The sequence below is a fragment of the Cucurbita pepo genome, chromosome LG10 (genome assembly GCF_002806865.2).
Source record: "Cucurbita pepo subsp. pepo cultivar mu-cu-16 chromosome LG10, ASM280686v2, whole genome shotgun sequence".
Taxonomy (NCBI): domain Eukaryota; kingdom Viridiplantae; phylum Streptophyta; class Magnoliopsida; order Cucurbitales; family Cucurbitaceae; genus Cucurbita; species Cucurbita pepo.
Genome location: NC_036647.1, coordinates 7,682,341 through 7,701,322, shown reverse-complemented (window position 1 = coordinate 7,701,322; position 18,982 = coordinate 7,682,341). Strand labels below are relative to the sequence as shown.

At 42.7% G+C, this 18,982-nt stretch overlaps 1 non-coding gene across 1 annotated transcript; it reads left to right on the top strand.

Annotated features, from left to right (window-relative positions):
• Window positions 1-11,584: 11,584 nt before the first annotated feature.
• Window positions 11,585-11,724, top strand: LOC111804586. The gene has a single exon (XR_002816550.1). It is a non-coding gene; the product is annotated as a small nucleolar RNA Z247 (small nucleolar RNA).
• Window positions 11,725-18,982: the final 7,258 nt, after the last annotated feature.

Below are 18,982 nucleotides of genomic sequence, written 5' to 3'. Positions count from 1 at the left end.
TTTTGGTATATTTCGATCATGGGTCATATCAAACATAGACATGATTTTGGAAAATAGACATAAGGTGTCGTGAAGCGTCCATTCGATGTTTGATTGACACTAAATTTGGCGAGCTTTCATATTTCATATGGGTGAGTTTGACTCTAGAATTTCATGCCCAAACTTCCTCACGAACCCTGACTTTCAAGGTTAAGGCCCATGGTCCTACCCGACCCTTCAACTAGTCTATCCGTGACACTCTTGTCTACTCGTTTCCTCTATCTTGCTTATGCCTCGTTTTCTCTTCAATGCACATGTTATATGGTGTGTTGGATAATGCACCGTTCTCCTTGGTCGCTTCATGACATTCTTCTATATTGACCCTTGTGTACGGATGGGCGCCTCTTGAGGGTCGTCGCTTTGCTTGACTCAACATGAAGGTCCCAAACTATTCTCTTCATAGTATGGTTATGACACTCAGTGCATCAACAACTACGTTTATCTTTCTGTGGTCGTACTAGATATCCACGTCATAGTTTTTTACCAGTTCTAGCCACTTTTGTTGCTCATATTTAATTCTTTCTAGGTGAAGAAGTATTTTAAACTCTTGTGCTCGATAAAATTTCAAGTCTTTTCTTTATGTTGACAGTGCCTCTTGATTTTCAGTGCAAATACAATGGTTGTCAGCACTATGTCAGGAGTGGGATAATTCTATTCATATTCTGCACCTAACGAGAGAAATAGCGATAACCTTTGTATGCTGCTAATATACACATCCCTACCCTTCCTTAGAGGCATCATTAGAAACAACTTAACATCATGAAGGAACTGGCATTTTGAGTACGGGTCATAACACTAATTTATGCTTCAAGTCTAGAAAATTGCTTCACATGCCTCTATCCCCCAAATGGACTACCCTTCCTAGTCAACTGTGTGAGTGCGAAGACTATTTTAGATAAAATCTCATAAGGCGTAGGTAATAACCTGAGTCCTAGGAAGCTACACACCTCAATGGTTGAAGGATGTGCCCACTTAGTAACAACTTCCACCTTTGTAGAGTCTACTAAAACTCTATCCTTCAACATTACTTGTTTTAGGAATGTAATTTGTTGTAGCCAAAACTTAGACTTATAGAACTTGACATACAACTTTTTTTCCCTCAAAATCGTTAGAACTTTGTTGAGGTGTAATTCGTGTTTTTTTTTTTAGTCTTGGAGTACACTAGGATGTCTTCTATGAACACAATAATAAACTTGTTCAGACACCCCTTGAATACTCGATTCATCAATTCCATGAACACTACATGGGTATTTATTAGGTCAAACGACATGACCACAAACTCATAGCTGTAATATCTTGACCTAAATGCTGCTTGTGGCATGTCTTCCTTCCTTATTATGATCTTGTGGTAGCTTGGCCGCAGGTGAGTTTTGGAAAACATTATAGCTTCCCGGAGTTGGTCAAAGAAGTCTTCTATGTTAGGGAGAGGATATACTTCTTCTTTACTCTCATATTCAGAATCACATTAAACTATCTTTCTTATTAACAAATAGCACTAGCACCCCATGACTATACACTAGGGTGTATGAAACCCTTATCTAGCATGTCATGCAATTGTATGTTAGTTCCTTGAATTTTTTCGGTGCCATGCGGTACAGGGACTTTGAGGTATGGTTGGTACCTAGTTCGAGCTCAATGCAAAAATCTTATACTTGTGATGGAGGCACCCTTGGTAAATTCTTGAAAAATATGTCAGGGATGTTGACTTCTGACAATCATGAGGAAATCGTCGACGGAGTAAAAACGGTCGAAGGAAATTTGTTGGAAGAAAGAAAATAACAGAAGACTAACAGAGAGAGAAAGTATGCGCTGAAGACCTGATGGATTCTTATTTTCGTTCGGTTGACATATTTAAATAATCATCCTATCCTAAAATTAGCAGTAGTGGCACAAATCTTGTGCCCAAAGTTGGCCTAATGGCCAGCTAAAAATAAGCTCTTCCATTATACGGGGAGCGTTAATTGAGATGTCCAAAAACCAAAATAACAACTAACTAAGTTTAAGGAAACGTGTGAATAGCCTAAATAAGGAAAACCTACAGCTTTTATCTAACAATCTCCTCCTAAAAGCTGTGGTATATCTACCTTATTATTTGAACTTCGATCTTTGAGCGTAGTTCTTCAAATTTTACCCGCGACAGGGACTTGGTGAAAATGTCTCCAAGCTGTTCCTCTGTTTGGATGAAATCAATCTTGATGAGCCCCCGATCTGCACATTCTTGGATGTACTGGAATCTGATTTCTATGTGCTTGCTTTGGTCGTGCAAAACTAGGTTTTTGATTAGGGAGATCGTAGCTTTGTTGTCAATGTATAGCATTGGTAGATCGCCTTCTTTTCCAATGAGTTTTTCCATCAGTCGTGCAAGCAAGACCCCCTGTGTTGCCGCCATCGAAGTGACGATGTATTCTGCTTCGCAGGAAGACAAAACAACTACCTTTTGTTTTGTTGATTGCCAGCAGATCGCGCCGCCTGAGAGGAAGTAAATCATCCCGCTGGTGCTCTTACGATCATCAACGTCACCGGCCATGTCACTATCACTGTAGCCGACTAGCTCAAGCTTCTACTTTCCTCTCCTTGCGTAGTCTCTCACACCCCAGCCTCTGGTTCCAGCCACATAGCGCAGGATGCGCTTGACAGCCACAAGATGCTCCTCCCTAGGTGCTTCCAAGAATCTACTCACGTATCCAACGAAATAAGCAAGGTCAGGGAGTGTGTTTACCAAATAGCGCAGGCTCCCGACAATGCTGCGAGAATTTGTGGCATCGACTGCAATCGTAGTTTCAGCCTTCCTTAGCTGGAGTCGGGCCTCCATTGGCGTCCTTGTAGGGTTACTGTCCGTAAGCCCAGTTGTGTCCAACAGCTTCTTCGCGTATGCACTTTGGCAGATGGTGATGCCAACAGTACTCTATTGCACTTCGATGCCAGTAGCTGAGCATGCTGAGATCGCTCATCTTGAAGTTTTTTGACATCTCCTTCTTAAATCTTTCGAGGACTTCCATGTCGCCTCTAGTGATTATGAGGTCGTCGACGTACACTCTCACGATCAGTCGCTGCTCATCGTGGCCATGTGTATATATGCCATGCTTAGAGGCACAGCGCTTGAACTTCAGCGACAGTAGGGTACTGTCGAGCTTCGCGTTCAAGGGTTGTGGTGCTTGCCGAAGCCTATAGAGTGCCTTGTGCAGGTGCAATACCTTGTCAGGGTTGTCGTTGTTTAGGAAGCCCGGAGGTTGTCAGACATAGACGGTCTCCTTCAGCTCTCCGTTCAAGATTGCGGATTTCACGTCCATGTGGTGGACCTCCCAGGAATGATATGTCGCGATTGCCAGCAATAGGCGGACAGATTCCAGCCTTGCCACCCGCGCGAATACCTCCTCAAAATCCACTCCTTAGTTCTAGACGTAGCCCTTCGCCAGCAGACGGGACTTATGTTTCACAACTTTTCCCTCTTCGTTACGCTTCAGTTTGAAGACCCTTTTGAGCTCTATGGCTCGGTGTCCCGATGGCATGTTCTCAGTGATGGATGTCATCTCCTCCTGCATTGCCTTCAGCCAGCATGGGTTCCTTTCTACTTCGACGAAGGTGTTCGGTTCATTTGCACTGATGGCATGCAGTTTGGCCACCTCTTGTTTGAGTTCGCGCACCGCCAGTCTAGGTGGTTCACCTCCTCCCACTAGATCTTCCATCCTCTGGTACCTGGCATCAGATCATCATCATGATTGGCATCCAGCGTTGAATCCGCAGTCCATGGTGTTGGCAAACTCCACTAGTTCAGGAGGTGCAGCTGCTGACGGCGGTGACAGTTCTCGATGCTGCACTCCTCCTTCTCCCAGCTCGATCGAGGTACTCCACCATAAATTTATTTGGGTTTTGGTCTGCCTCGATCACGTCGTTCCACTGCGAGAAGGTGCTTTTGTCGAAGATGATGTCGTGAGACACGTGATCTCGCCCCTCTGTAGGATCATAGAGCCCGTACACCTTGTTCCCAGGTTCGTAGCCGATGAAGACAACCTTCAGCCCCCTGGGATCGAGCTTGACGAGGTGGGGACGTGCTACCTTCATATCAAAGGAGCCGAACACTCGGAGATGATGTACCGCTAGTTTCTTGTTGTACCTGGCCTCATGTGGCGTCTTCCCGTCGAGGCTTTGTATTCGCGATCGATTGAGGAGATAGACGACTGTCATTACCGCCTCTCTCCAGAACCTCTCAGGCATCCCGGTCGTCATCAACAATGACCATGCTGTCCCGACGATGGTCTGATTTTGATGGTCAACCCCCCTGTTCTGTTGGGGGGAGTAGGGCGTCGTTAGTTGTCGCTGCATGCCGAGCTCGTCGTAGTACTTATCGAAGCTCGCCGAGGTGAATTCTCTGCCTCAGTATGTGCGCAACATTAGGGCATCTTCTTACCGCATTTGGCCTCCGCTCGTGCTTGAATGTGCTTAATCGCCTCTGCCGCCTCATTTTTCGCTGGCTGCAGGACTAGCCACATGAAGGGCTTTTGTCATTGACCAGCAGGAGGAAGAGGGTCCTGTTGCCTGAGGTCGCCAGCTTGATGGGCCCGTAGATATCGCCGTGCATGAGCTCCAACGGCTCACCAGCGCGGTAGGATACCTGAGACGGAAAGGGGTGCGCCTCTGCTTGCTGATGAGACACCTGTCACACAGCCTGTTCACGCCTTCATTGCCGGCAAACCGTGCACCATCTTCCCTTGTGTAGTTTTTGTAGAGTAGGAAAGTTCATCGTAGATTTTGAGTAGGCCGCCCTTGATGGAAATGAAGCAGTCGGCCTCATCGAGTTAACCCAGACGCATAAGGTTAGCCTTGAGCCTCGAGATGGAAGTAGACACCGGTCAGCTTGTGGTGGTCGCTTCCCTTGCCGACGAACAGGATGATGCCACGGTCTTCGATCTCGACGACGGATCCGTCGCCGAATTTCACCAGCCCGCGAATCCCCGAGTTGAGCTCAGAGAACGCAGATCTAGCCCTAGTCATATGGTTTGTTGCCCCTGTGTCGAGGACGCATTGCCGGTGCTCATGCTGCTCACCCCTAAGAATGCGGATCTAGCCCTGGTCATATGGTTTGTTGTCCCTGATGGTGTTAATATAACACATGCGGAAGCAATTTGGATCTTAGGCACTTTTAGAATATCAATTATAGTAAATAACTAGCATGTTCATAAGTATTAAACCTTAATGAGTTTAGATACTAACCTTTTGTAGTTCAAACTCCTTTTTCTCACGAACCAGTTTCGAACCACCACTAGTGTTTTCTCCACTATCATCTGGCCTTAGAACGAGATTGTGGAATCCGGTGAGTGACTAAACTTGGGAGAGATTTTGTATATGTGAAGAGAGTGTTTGTGAGAGGTTTTTCTCAAGGTTTTTTACCAAGAAGAAGAAGACCTTCCATGTACAATGATCACTCTATTTAAAGAGTCATGTTTGCATGTTCATGCAAATTTGAGATCACCAAATTTTAACACTCAAAATTCCACTCAAATGGTTGGGATTATGTGGCAAGCATGCATGTTTGAGTTAACCAAATTTTGCCACTCAAAATTCCACTCAAACTTGCGGGGTTTATTTGGCAAACATGCAAGTTTGGTTAAACCAAATTTTGACACCTCAAAATTCCACTAACATGAATTTTTCCATTAAATGAAGTAAACATTTTAGCTGTCGACAAGGAGGGTCGTCTACTCCTCACGGAGGAGGAATGACTTGCACGCCTAAAGCTCCACAACAATACCAGCGAGAGCAACGGGGCCCACAAGCCGCAAAGGAAAAGATGGGGATCAAAAGAAGGAGTCGACCAATGGCAGGGAGACCGATCCAGTGCTCGAACTGTGGGAAGAGAGGACACTGAGCAGGAATTGCTAGAACAAGGAGAAGGCCGAAAAGGCCCATGTGGCTCAATCCGAGGAGGACGAGCCAGCTCTCTTCATGGTAAGTGCATGCGTCCCCAATTTCGATTCCAAATCCACGGAGATGGAGGCAATCGACGACGATGTTGAATCCGAGAAAGAGCTCCAGCTGGGCGTAGCAAAGGTGTCACCAGCTGGGGAGCCAATTCAACTGGAGGAGGAGCGAGTGTTCGCTCAGATCGGCAAGAGGGACGAGCAACACGAGCACCGGCGATGGATCCTTGACACAGGGGCAACAAACCATATGATTGGGGCTAGATCTGTGTTCTCCGAGCTCGACTCGGGGATCCGCAGGACGGTGAAATTCGGCGACGGCTCCGTCGTCAAGATCGAAGGGCACGACACCATCCTATTCGTCAGCAAGGGAGGCGAGCATCGCAAGCTGACTGACGTCTACTTTATCCCGAGGCTCAAGGCTAACCTTTTGAGTCTGGGTCAACTTGATGAGACAGGCTGCTTCATTTCCATCGAGCGCGGACTACTCAAAATCTTTGATAATCAACGACGGCTGCTCACGCAGGCAAGGCGCACGACAAACCGTCTTTACATCTTGGAGTTAGAGATAGAGCAACCCGTCAGCCTCTCGGCCAAGACCGAAGAGGTATCTTGAAGGTGGCATGCAAGGTCAGACACTTGAACTTTCCTGCTCTAGAAAAGCTACAGAAGGAGGAGTTGGTGCACGGTTTGCCAGCAATCAAAGGCGTGAACAAGCTGTGCGAGGGGTGCCTCATCGGCAAATAGAGGCGCGAGCTTGTATACGGCGATATCTGCGAGCCCATCAAGCCGGCGACCCCAGGCGATAAGAGTCTCTTCCTCCTGTTAGTCGATGACAAAAGCCGCTTCATGTGGCTGACCCTGCTGCAAGCGAAAAGTGAGGCGATAGAGGCGGTTAAGGTTATTAAAGTGCGAGCGGAGGCTGAATGTGAGAAGAAGATGCGAGTGCTGCGCACAGACCGAGGTGAAGAATTCACCTCAGCAAGTTTCGGTAAGTACTGCGACAAGATCAGCATACAATGGCACCTAACGGCGCCCTACTCCCCCCAACAGAACGGAGTGGTGGAACGCCAAAATAGACCATCGTCGGGACAGCGAGGTCATTGTTGGTGACGGCTGGGATGCCTGGGAGATTCTGGGGAGAGGCAGTAATGACGGCCGTCTATCTCCTCAATCGGTCACCAACCCAAAGCCTCGATGGGAAGATGCCATATGAGGCCTGGTACAACAAAAAACCAGCGGTACATCATTTCTGCGTGTTCGGTTGGGTCGCATACATGAAGGTAACACGTCCCCACCTCGCCAAGCTCGAGCCCAGGGGGCTGAAGGTCGTCTTTATCGGCTATGTACCCGGGAGCAAGGCGTACAAACTCTATGATCCTGTAGGGGGGCAAGCTCACGTGTCTCGCGATGTCGTCTTCGATGAAAGCACCTTCTGGGAGTGGAATGATGTGATCGAGGCAGACCATAATCCAAATCAATTCACGGTGGAGTACCTCGTCACTGAGCTGGAAGAAGGAGGAGCCCAGCATCAGGAGCCATCACCACCGCCAGCAGGTGCACCCCCTGAACTAGTGGAATTCGCAACACCACGGACTGCGATTCGTGGTGTTGCGAATTCGACGCTGGATGCCGATCACGATACTGATCTCGAGGCCAGGTACCAGAGGATGGACGACCTAGTTGGAGGAGGTGAACCACCTGGACTGACAGCGCGCGAGCTCGAAGAAGTGGCCGAACTACATGCCATCAGTGCAGATGAACCGAACACCTTCGCCGAAGTAGAAAAGAACCCGTGCTGGCTGAAGGCAATGCAGGAGGAGATGACATCCATCACCGAGAACCAGACGTGGAGTCTGGAGGATATGCCACCGGGACACCGAGCCATAGGGCTCAAATGGGTCTTCAAACTAAAGCACAACGAAAAAGGAGTTGTGANGAAGGCAATGCAGGAGGAGATGACATCCATCACCGAGAACCAGACGTGGAGTCTGGAGGATATGCCACCGGGACACCGAGCCATAGGGCTCAAATGAGTCTTCAAACTCAAGCGCAACGAAAAAGGAGAAGTTGTGAAGCACAAGGCCCGTTTGGTGGCGAAGGGCTACGTCCAGAAGCAAGGAGTGGACTTCGAAGAGGTATTTGCGCCAGTGGCAAGGTTAGAATCCGTTCGTTTCTTGCTGGAAATTGCGGCACATTACTCTTGGGAGGTTCGCCATATGGACGTAAAGTATGCTTTCCTTAACGGAGAGCTGAAGGAGACCGTCTATGTTCGACAACCACCTGGCTTCCTGGACAACGACAACCCCAATAAGGTACTGCGCCTGCACAAGGCACTCTACGGGCTTCGACAAGCCCCACGAGCCTGGAACGCGAAGCTCGACAGTACCCTACTGTCACTGAAATTCAAACGTTGTGCCTCTGAGCATGGCATGTACACGCATGGCCATGGCAAGAAGCGACTGATCGTGGGAGTACGTCGACGACCTCATAATCACTGGAGGTGACGTGGAAGTCCTCGGAAGGTTCAAGAAGGAGATGTCGAAAAACTTCGAGATGAGCGATCTCGGCGTGCTCAGCTACTACCTCGGCATCGAAGTGCAATAGAATTCTACCGGCATCTCCATCTGCCAAAGTGCATACGCGAAGAAGCTGCTGAACACAACTGGGCTTGTGGACAGTGATCCTACAAGGACGCCAATGGAGGCCCGACTCCACTAAGGAAGGCCGGCACTACGACGACAGTCGGCTCCACCAATTACCGCAGCATTGTCGGGAGTCTGCGCTATCTAGTAAACTCTCGTCCTGATCTTGCTTATTCTGTTGGATATGTGAGCAGGTTTATGGAAGCACCTAGGGAGAAGCATCTAGTGGCTGTCAAGTGCATCCTGCGCTATGTAGCCGGAACCAGAGGCTGGGGTGTAAGATAATGCGCAGGGAGCGGAAAGGAGAAACTCAAGCTGGTCGGCTACAGTGATAGTGACATGGCCGGTGACGTTGATGATCGTAAGAGCACCAGTTGAATGATCTACTTTCTCTCAGGCGGCGCGATCTGCTCGCAATCAACAAAACATAAGGTAGTTGCTTTGTCTTCCTGCGAAGCAGAATACATCGCCGCTTCGATGGCAGCAACACAAGGGATCTGGCTTGCACGACTAATGGAAGAACTCATCGGGAGAGAAAGCGATCCACCAATGCTATACGTAGACAACAAAGCTACGATCTCCCTGATCAAAAATCCAGTTTTGCACGACCGGAGCAAGCACATAGAAATCAGATTCCACTACATTCGAGAATGTGCAGATCGAGGGCTCATCAAGATTGATTTCATCCGAACAGAGGAACAACTTGGAGACATTTTCACCAAGTCCCTGGCGCGGGTGAAATTCGAAGAACTACGCTCAAAGATCGGAGTTCAAATAATAAGGTACAGCTTTTAGGAGGAGATTGTTAAATAAAAGCCATTCCTTATTTAGTTAGGTTTCTAAAGACATCTGAATTCACACCAATGGAAGAGCGTAATTCTAGGTGCCATTTTTTGGCCAATTTGGGCGAATCTTTGTCCACTTTTCTATTTTTGTATAATTAGTTTTTCTATTTTTGTAATTAGATTTGTTATTTAAAACATTCAACGGAAGGAAAATAAATATCGAGTCTTCAGCAAATCTCAGCGAATCTCTCACCCTCTCTCCTTTTACTTCCGCTAATTTTTCCTTCGAAGAAACCTTCGGCCAATTTTTCGTCGACATTGTTCTCCGAATTGCGAGTGTCAACATAGACGACCCTCATTGTCGATAGCTGAAGCGGCATTCTTCTTCTTCTTCCGCTGCTCAACGTTACGACATCATCGCATCTCTGGAGGTACAGACCGTAAATATGTAGGCCCAAGCCTTTTGCCTCTTTCCGACCGAGCAGTAGTTCCCCACGGCTGACAAATAGGAATTTAGGCCGTAAAAGAAAGGTACCGGCCCCCCACTGGGATTTGGCTTTTCTACGTGCGCACTGCGTCAGCACTGGCGNGTGTGGTGCAGTGAGTGGGCCTGTCAAGGATGGATCCCACAATGTGTGTATTTTTGCGCTTTTCATTTTCTTCTACTTGAACCTGAGACCTGTGTGTGGTTAAGTTGACACTTTATAACCACTTAAACTATCTTGGCTCCTCTGCAGTGATATACCACCGGTAGATTAAACTAGGCTCTAATAGCACTTGTTGACTTCTGACAATCGCAAGGAAACCGTCGACGGAGTAAAAATGGCCGAAGGAAATTTGTTGGAAGAAAGAAAATAATGGAAGACTAACAGAGAGAGAAAGTATACGCTGAAGACTCGATGGATTGTTATTTTCATTCTGTTGACATATTTAAATAACCATCCTATCCTAAAATTAGCCGTAGTGGCACAAATCTTGCGCTCAAAGTTGGCCTAAATGGCCAGCAAAAAATACGCTCTTCCATTATATGCCGAGACTGAATTCAGATATCCAAAAACCAAAACAACAACTAACTAAGTTTAAGAAAACGTGTGAATAACCTAAATAAGGAAAACTCATAGCTTTTATCTAACAAGGGAACTCTCTCACTATTGGTATGTCAGACCCATATGTTTCTTCCCTTGATGAAGGCTAATATGTCCTAGGTTCCTTGTTTGATAATCTCCTCATTTTTAATGGTTCCTCTCTAGCATGTGTGTGTTGTGAGGGTTGATTGAGTGTGCCTTCATTTTGTGTACCCTTTGCGTCGGGGAGGGAACGTGGGTTGCAGGTGCGAGAATTTTGGTGCCTCGCTGAAATTCTCGCTCATTTACCGGCGACGACACACTTTTTTTTTTTTTTTTTTTTTTTTNAAAATATGTAATATTAAAAAAACAAATAGAATAGTGATCGTCCAAACGATGATAAAGTGACAATTGTTGAAGGGATGAGGGTGTTAAATGTAGAATAGGTCATATCTATCATAGTAAGATTATCTACAGATTTACTGGTTTGTTACCATGGGTCAAGGCGCATCATGTAATCATCATTATACACGTCTATAAATACATGAGGTCATGACTCATATAGGTTACGGTGCCATTCAACCTAACATGATATTAGAGCCACGGTTTATTCATTAGCAATGTCTATCATGTTTTCTTCCTCCTCATCCTCTATCTCCAACACGATCTCATCTACCATGGCGTCGACCTTTGGCCCAATCCCTCTCCACCACGCTTTCACAATTCGTCTCATGAAAAATAAGTTCATTATGGCACGCTCAGCTCTTCCCCTACCTATGAAGTACGAAGCTTATGGGCTACCTCGATGGCACCATTGCCACACCTACCAAGCTAGTCCCTTCCTCAAGTGCTGCTGGTGCTAACCTGGTCTCTAATCCGGCCTATGATCGGTGGTATGATCAGGATCAACAGATCCTTAGCGGCCTTCTCTCATCCATATCTGAGGAGATTCTTCATGATGTGGTTGCCGCTACTCGTCCAAGGAGGCGTGGGATACCTTGCAGCGGATGTTTTCATCGTCAACTCATGTTCACACTGTTTAGATCTGTGTTGAGCTCGCCACGTCTAAGAAATGCGATCTGTCTACTGCAGATTATTTTCACAAGATCAAAGGGCTGCCCTCCACCGGCTTTGCCTTGCGGGATAATGACGTGATCGCGTATCTCCTTGCTAGTCTTGACCCTGACTATGATCCCTTCGTCACCTCGATGACTACCAAGAGTGAAGCTCTCACACTTGATGATGTGTTTGCACATCTAATGGTGTTTGAAGCTTGCCAATTACAACACCAAGCTGAACTTCAGTTAAATCCTTGATCTTTAGCCAATTACACTGGTCGTGGTGGTCAGCAGAAGAACCATGGGCGTAGGGATCGTGGTCATGGTCATTCTCAAGGTGGCGTGCCTGCTCACCCTGCTGGTGATCGTCGTGACCTTTCTGCTCGTCCTTCTTGCTAGATTTACTGGTGACCTACTACTCACACCCAATGGCATGCATCTCTTGGACATCCTTCATTTCAAGTAGTAAAGTTAATTTTACGTCTCAATAATATAGGTCTTCGTCACCTTTAGAACTGATTTTTTTGGATGTTTGGGCCCTATACCTCCATATGTCGGGGGCTTTAAATATTATATTAGCTTTATTGATGATTTCAGTAAATTTTCGTGGATCTATTTGATGCATTATCAAACAGAAGCTCCTCGTATACTTTTGCAGTTCCAAGCTCATGTTGAGCGTCTCCAAGATATTAAAATGAAGTGTGTCCAGTCTGATTGGGATGAAAAATATCAGAAAATTCATAACACATTCTTTCATTCCTTTGGAATTTCTCATCGTGTTTCATGCCCTCACACGCATGAACACAATGGGTCTGCTGAATGCAAGCACCATCATATTGTTGAAATTGACCTAGTCCTTCTAGCTCATGCTAATGTACCTATTAAATTTTTGGATGATGCGTTTCTTACAGCCACATATCTCATCAATCATCTTGCTACCCGTATCATCGAGATAACAAATGCCCCTTAAAGCGTCTTTTTCATACCCCACCAAATGACTCCTTATTAAAAGTTTTTGGGTGTGCTTGTTGGCCTCATTTTCACCCTTATAACAAACAAAAGCTCTCTTTTCGATTCTAGTCATGTCTATATTTCTAGAGACGTCATATTTGAGGAGAATGTTTTTCCGTTCAAGAAAGCCCCACCCAGATTTCTCCCAACCTTGCAGCCGACACACAATGCCCCTGATTTGTGCACCTTGCATTTGGGTAGCAGCAGTACTAATTTAGAGAATGATCATATACATATATCTATGCTTACTAACTCTTTGGATGCAGAAAATCTAGTGCCCACATCAGCTTTAGGATTGTCGCTGTAATCCTCCGCGCCGCTGCTGTGCGAATCAACATTGGTTGTTCTGCTAATGATTGGGGCATCAGATCCTCTGCCAGCAGATGATATTGTGCAATGCCCGGTCGGATCCTTGGCCGTTGGTCGACTGACTGTTGTTGCACCGGTTGCTCCCCTCGCAACGGCTGGTACGGTTGTCCCCTTAGTTGTGGATCGTGCACCTACTACTCATCCGTATGGTACTTGATTGAAGCACACTATCAAGAAATTCAAGGTGCGTACAGATGGAACAGTAACATATTCTATGGTTCAATCTTCTACCTCTGAACCTACTTCACATATTACTGCTATGGAGCATCTCCTCTGGCGTCAGGCAATGAATGATGAATTTCAGACACTTCTGAAAAATAAGACATGATAGTTAGTTCCTCCTCATGTTGGTCTTAAGGTTATTGATTGCAAATGAGTTTTTAAACTCAAGCAAAAGTTAGATGGCTCTATTGATCGTTACAAAGCATGCATGATTGCTAAAGGGTTTAAATGATACCTTTAGTCCAGTTGTTAGGCCCACTACCATTCAACTCTTATTATCTGTTGTTATTACTGTTGACTCTGGCAATTCGGAGGACAATGTCGACGAAAAATTGGCCGAAGGTTTCTTCGAAGGAAAAATTAGCGGAAGTAAAAGGAGAGAGGGAGAGAGATTCGCTGAGATTTGCTGAAGACTCGATATATTATTTTTCTTCAGTTGAACGGTTTAAATAACCAATCTAATTACAAAAATAGAAAAACCAATTATACAAAAATAGGAGAGTGGACGAAGACTTCGCCCAAATTGGCCAAACAATGGCACCTAGAATTACGCTCTTCCATTCGCGTGAATTCAGATGTTTTGAGAAACCTAACTAAATAGGGCACATGGCTTTTATTTAACAATCTCTCGTGGTTGGGTTATTCGACAGATTGATATTCAAAATGCTTTGTAGATTCTCAACATCCTGGTTATCTCTGCAAGCTGGATAAGTCACGTTATGGCCTCAAACAAGCTCCGCGTTCTTGGTTTTCTCGCCTTAGCTCCAAACTATTAGAGCTGGTTTTACACCTTCAAAGGCTGATGTCTCTCTTTTCATTTTTAACAAGACGGACATTCAGATGTATATCCCCATCTATGTTGACATTATTATCATCAGCTCATCTTCTATGGCTATTGAGAAACTTCTTACACAGCTTTGGGATGACTTTGCCGTTAAAGATCTTGGCACTTTGAGTTATTTTTTGGGGATTGAGGTCCGCCATACTTTCAATTGACTTGTTCTGACACAACATAAATACATTCAAGATTTATTGTCCAAGACCAATATGCTCACCTCCAAAGGTGTGCCCACACCTATGCTTCCTAGTGAGAAGTTGTTATTGGATGGTGGTGAAAAGCTCACCTGAGGATACTGTCGGAGTGTTATTGGTGCTCTCCAATATTTTTCTCTGACACGTCCTGATATATCCTTCTGTGCCAACAGAGTGTGTCAGTTCATGTCCTCCTCGACTTCTGTACATTGGGCGGCGGTCAAACGAATTCTCTATTATCTAGATGACACTATTGATATGGGCTTGTGTCTTACAAAGTCATTTGCTGTGTGCCTTCTTCGATGCTGATTGGGTCGGGAATCCTGATGACCGTCGAAGCACTGGAGGCTATACGATATTCTTTGGTGGCAATCTTATCTCTTGGAGTTCAAGAAAACAATCAACGGTTTCTTGTTCTAGTACGGAGGCTGAATACAAGGCGGTTGCTGATGCCACTACTGAATTAATCTAGATCCAAGTCCTCTTGCGTGAGCTCGGGATCTCGCAAGCTCGAGCGCCTAGCCTGTGGTGTGGCAACATTGGTGCAACCTATCTGTCCGCCAATTCAATCTTTCATCGACGGACGAAGCATGTTGAGGTTGATTATCACTTCGTTCGTGAACGAGTATCGACTCATCTGCTTGATGTGCGACTCATACCTTCCAAGGATCAACTCGCCGATATCATGACAAAGCCACTACTAGCTCCTTCTTTTAGCAGTTTTAGACGTAATCTGAACTTAGTAGTACATCGTCCAAATTGATGGGGGTGTAAACGTAGAATATGTCATACCTATACATAGTAAGATAATCTACCGATTTACTGGTTTGTTACTATGGATCAAGGAGAATGAAGTCTGACCTATATAGATTACAGTGGGCAAACTAGCAACCATTGTGAAATTTCCTATAATTTTTAGATTAAGGATAGAGTTTTGATTGTTTTAACACGGTTGTTGGATTAATTTTTAGGATGTGTTTCAAAAGAAGAAGTACGCAATGAACGTTCTAAATTTGGTAAACTTATAGGGTTTTAAACCCAAAATATTATCGAGTTAAATTCAATTTGATTAGCTAATGGTCTTAATTGAATCTTGTTCCCATTGATTCAGGTTGATGTACTCAAAAAGTTTGGTAAAGGAACCAAGAGCATCATGATGGAATTCCCCTTCAGTGTAGTTTCAAAATAGAAATACGTAGAAGAAAGGGACTAGCAAGCTAAGATTTTTCTTGCAGGATTGAATTGGGTATGAGTTCGTATTGAACTTTGAAGATTAATTAAGATTAATCATAAGGTGATTTAGCTATGCAATTTACTACGGTCTGCCTATAATATATGATTTACGATGATATGAGATAATGTGATTATGCTACTCTGATTATACGATAATGTGAACTATTAAAGGACATCAGTTAACCATCAAAGTGAACATGTCTTGATTGACAAGATTGTATCTTTTATGATTATTTGTTTGTATGGCAGAGTCATGCCCTAATATGCATAAGCTTTATGGTGACATAATGATACTATGTAGAGACTATTAAGGGATATCCAACTATCTATTAGTTGTGAACTTGTTCGGATAAGAACATAGGTCCAAGCAAGTATATAGTAGTTGGTAGGCACGAGACTCCCTCCCTCTTTTGATGATGACGACGTTATGGAACCTATTAGGAAGTTTCCAACTAATGTTTAATAGAGAATCTATCTCGATTGATGGTGTTCATATTGTATGATGAGTTATGAGTAAGAACTATAATGAGGTAACACCATGGATATCTATGAATATGTATGAGTTAATAACAATTGTGAAAATAGTAAAGAGCCAATTAGATTATCGTAAAACTTCAGGTAACCGTAATGAGATTAATGATCTCTAAGGAGTTGAATATTTTTCTTTTCTTTTTTCTTTGGAATTCAAATTCACGAATGATCAAAGTGAGGATCTTTGACACTTTGATTGTCTTGCTACCTGTCCTTGTAGGAATCTCAAGTCGTCTCTCTGATCCGATTTCTGCAACCTGTTTTTGGATTAGGTCATTAGCCAGCACCAATCATACCCTTTATTGAGATAAAGAAACCGAGACAGTATCTCTCTCAGCTGCAAGAAGATCAACTACATTTCCATTTTTTTTAATGAAAGGAGTTCAGAATCGTTCAACATATGAAGTTATTTTGAGAAGTTGATTAAGCTTACAAGTTTCCTTTGATTTTACGAAAGTTTCCGCTATTTTATCGAGTCTTCATCCTTCATATTCTTAGTAACAACTCCTTTATTAACATATAAAACGACGAGTCGTTCAACATATTTTTATTGAATTATACCATTCTAAAGGTTGGTGTTCGGTTTTTATTCTCGTAATTCTTGATAGCCACGTACTACATTCAATAATTTTCAATAACATGCCTCAAATTCGGGCGTTTAGGTTTAGAGGTTTAACCGATCCAAAGATTCCTTTCAAAATTGGTTAGGGATTTTGAAGTTTATGCCAAATTAAATGCATCTAATTAAACAAAGATCTAAAGAGAGATACTCCAAGCTTTGGAAAATGGAAGATGGATAAATATTTATATTTTGTCACCTCACTTTAGGGTTGTGAATGATTATTCCATTATATATTCAAATCTCAAAACCTTATTATAAAAAAAAAAAAAAACAATTGCATGTATTAAAAAATGTAACAAGTTGATCCAATCTTTGTATAAAAATTATTAATAAATATTCCCAAAAGATCTCAAACCCAAATCATATCTTATGAAAACTATATAATATACAATAATTAACTTAACCCTATTCCTTACGTTAATTATTTATATTTAAATGCATGAAAAAAAAATCCTATCTTACAATTGGTTGCACCTGCACAGCTGCACCCATTACCAAACATTATTAGGTCTTTCTAACCCTTTCTTTAAAGAAATTATAAATTAATTATATTAGTTTTTGCAATCCTCGTGAAAATATTTTTGTAGAAAGTAAAAATGTAACAACTCAGACATACCGCTAGCAAATATTGTTTTATTTGGGTATGTTTCATTCTCCTCCCCAATCAATGTGGGATTGTGGAATCTCACAATCCACCCGCTTCAGGGCCCAGCATCCTTACTAGAACACCGCCTCATGTCTATCTTCTTTTGGGGAAAAATCTCCTCACTGGTACATTGCTCGATGTTTGGCTCTGATACCAACTGTAACGACCCAGGTCCACTGCTAGCTGATATTATCCTCTCTGGACTTTCTCTTATGAGCTTCCCCTCAAGGCTTTAAAATGCATCGGCTAGGGATGAGCTGAAAATAACCTAAAAAAAAAATAAAATAAAATAAATAAATAAATTTTAATAGTATATTTAATGATTAAATAGTTAATATTTTTTACAAATTAAAAAATTAATATTTGGATTCATTAAAATATAGAGATTAAATTATTCTAATAGGTTTATTATGTTTCACTTTTCCACCCCATTTTATTCTTTTAAAATGCTTAGTTTTATTACCTAGAATTTTAAATTAAATAAAAATATATCAAAAGCCTATGAATAAAAAAACACTTGCAAACGTGAAGATATAGGAATTGACAAAATGGTATTTTAATTTTTCACTTTATTTATATTTATATATATATATATATATATATATATATATATATATATATATATAACTCGAGAAGCTGACTAACTTAGACTATTCAACTAAAATTTATTTGAGTTGGATTTTTTTTCCGACTTGGTTGAATTTTTGAAGAACTAAAAAATTTAAGTTTGGTTGGACCAACCAGAAAATAGAGTTACAACTCAACTCTACCCTACCATACTTTAAAGATTGTTATAAAAATTATGAATGTTTGATATTTGATTGTTTAAGATTTTAGTTATTAATGTAATACGTAAGTTAGATAAATATGATTTTTTAAATAATTATAAAGAGTATAGCCTGATAACCTAATGAAACCTAACCGGTAAATAGACAGTTGGGTTGGGTTATGAATTCTATTTGAGATACTTAAGTCACCAATGCAATCAACTAAAAATTTCGGGTGGGTCTATTTCTTTATCTTCTAATCTCATTTTTTAAATTTAAATTTCAATATTCATATTACCATCGTCTCCATTAGATAATTTTTTCTTCCATTTTGAGATCTTTAGATTCGTAACATACGGAGAATGGAATCCCATAGTACGAGGCAAGGGGAGTGTATGGTATTTCCATTTCTTCACACATGTTCGTAGTAAATTGGCTGCCCTACCTAAACTAATCATCATATTGGTTCCTAGGCCCCATTGCTAGAAAGGCTCGGCTCCAAAATCACGGTGATCGGTGCTACTATCAAAATAGAAAAATTGATTGAAAGTTGTGTACTTGCGGCTTTGGTTTGGCTTGGTCATTAGGACGATTGATGATCCTTGGTGCAAATCCTCACGGTAGAAACATACTAAGGCTAAACTAGCCGTTTGCCCAAATAGTTCTCACTGGTAAATAGGTCACTTTCGGGCTTTCCCTTGCCGTCTTTGCTTCAATATTTTTAAGATGTGTCTATTAGAGGAGACTTCCACACCATTATAAAGAATGCTTCGTTCTCCTCTCCAATCGACCTTTTTTCTTAAATAAAAAAATTATGATTTTTTAAAAACCGTCACGTATATTTTTGCAATAAAAAACGGATATCTTTTTGAGAGATGGAATTAATTATTATAAATAAAGAGTGGATTTTTCTTTTAATAATGAAATTAAATGCAATTTTAGTAAGTCAACACTTTATGTATCAAATTAAGTATGGTTGGAGCTTATGAATACCTTTATGAGGGATTGCTTTATGTACAAAGTATTTTTTAACTATAATA